The sequence below is a fragment of the Danio rerio genome, chromosome 3, assembly GCF_049306965.1.
Source record: "Danio rerio strain Tuebingen ecotype United States chromosome 3, GRCz12tu, whole genome shotgun sequence".
Classification (NCBI taxonomy): Eukaryota; Metazoa; Chordata; class Actinopteri; order Cypriniformes; family Danionidae; genus Danio; species Danio rerio.
This window is the reverse complement of record NC_133178.1, coordinates 17,762,501-17,764,902: the sequence shown is the minus strand read 5'-3', so window position 1 is coordinate 17,764,902 and position 2,402 is coordinate 17,762,501.

Here is a 2,402-nt window from a genome sequence, read left to right as displayed (position 1 = left end):
GCCAAGTCACTTGTTAAATCGTAAAAACTATTTCAAAGTTGCTTATAATAAGCAGACTTGGCAACCCTCCCACATCATTTACTAAATTCACTCCATATCTTTTAATTGTATTCACATACATCAAAATTGAATACGCACTCTGATATCTGATCCTTTTAGTCATTGATTTTTCTCACAAGGCCAAACACAGCTGATGATACACGCAGGAGAAACGGCAACATTAATCTACAGTAATACACAGGCTCGTTGTTCCACTTCACAAAGTTTACAAGCAGCCGCGGTTGGCCTGCCGAGGTCGTAAAAGTGTTTTTGTAATTGAGGGGGGTGAAATTAAATGAAACTGAACTGAGACACGAATAGGTTGAGCAAAGCCCCGCTTAAACTTACACCATCAATACTTTTCAGTAATGCTTTTGAATGCGTTCACTATTACAGTAAGGGATTTGAACAAAGCACCAAGTATTAAACTTTGATGAGCAAGTCCTTTGAGGAACAATGATTCTGTGACTTACAGTAGATTGATTTCGTTGCTTCTGTGCATCAACGCTTGACTTCTAGCATGTGCTATCGAGCCTCTGCGAATGACTCGAAACACTGCATCATGTCTGCTCTTCAGTGAACCTCAGAGAGCCAAGGTCACACTTCTCTTTATCTCTCTGCGCTGGATACTGGATGTGGCCTGCATCAAGTTCAACACAGCGGTGCTTGCTTACAGAACAGACACGGGATCTGCATCCTCATCCTCCACATGCTCTTACATGTTTGACCTGCAGAAACCTGTGGCCGGTATATGAGTGTCGCTTCAAGACAGGATCACTGAAAGAAACAAAGTCACTTTCCAAGATCTTTACATTCACAATTCGTAACATGGTTAAATCATCTTTTATTCTAAATCATTTACTATTTCTCTATTCTGGCTTGTATTTCCAATGCCTGCAGCATTGTATTAGCAGCACTTCTCTGCATTCTGACTTGAATGACTACAAACCTGAATCCATGACCTACAGTATAAAGCATAGAAAAACCAAGCAGCTGTTGTCAATTCCTTCAGAATGTTGTGGTTCTGTGAGCAAAATAGAGTAAATAGAGTAGAGCTTGCTGTTTTTTAGTACATTTTTTGTATCCCGCAGATTTTGGCAATCCAGGACAAATGCTCAACATATTCATACTGCATTTACAAATGCAAAAATATAGTTGCGTATAGAAATCACTCATTCGTTATGTGATACCTGTCATAGACCAACACGATCGCACAGCAATTCGTAACTTTTTAATTTAGTAGCTAATTCTTATGAATTCATACGATTTCATTTATACAATTTAGTACGATTTGCTTATCAACCAATGATGGTTGGTTGTAGGGGAGGGATTGGGTCCAAATCCTCTAAAGGATTGTTAGTCTGCATTATTTAGGGCAACTGGAGCCAGGAACACTTCCTAAAAGAAATTATAAATTAAACGGCATCTATGCTTATGTTAGACTGTTTTTATTATTCTCAAGGTATCCCTGATATTTTTATTTGAGTTACAGTTCTAAATTTCAATTTCAAATGGTTTATTTTATCTTCAAGATCTGGGGTGTACTATCTGCTGCTGCTTTCAGTAGTTTGGCAATGAATGTCATGTAAAATAGCATTCAAACTCACATTGTTAGCATTTAACCTGAGGTGATCATTGTCAGTTTTCTGTTGTTCAGCTGCAAAAAAATAGAAGCCGTTTCTAATATATCAATTCGAGATGTTGGTTAGGACAAAACTTCTTTTAATATAAAAATTATTCCTTCTATTGGGTGACTTTGCTTTTATTGAGAAACTCGCTCCTGTCCTCAATCTGGCAACCTGCACATGCGTTTGTTTTGATCTAGGAGTGCAATACCTAGTTCAACCACTGGCTTTTAAACTCACATTTATTTATTCATTCATTTTCTTTTCGGCTTAGTCCCTTTATTAATCTGGGGTCGCCGGAGCAAAATGAACCGCACACTTATACAGCATATGTTTTATGCAGCGGATGCCCTTCCAGCTGCAACCCATCAATAGGAAACATCCATACACACTTACTCACGCAAACACAGACAATTTAACCTAGTTTTTATAAATAGAAAGTCAAATAAAAAAAAAAATCCCAGACATTACATTACTTGGACAGAAAAACAATTAAATTCCTTCAATGTATGGAACAGATCTTTTAAAAGTTCATGATAATCCAGAAACGCTGTGGAAACCCTTGATTAATAATCTGTAAAATGACCTTTTAATTACACCCCAAACAAGTGTCTGCTAAATAAAATAAATAAATACACACACACAAATGTATGTATGTATGTATGTATGTATGTATGTACATATATATATATATATATATATATATATATATATATATATACACACATATATACATAT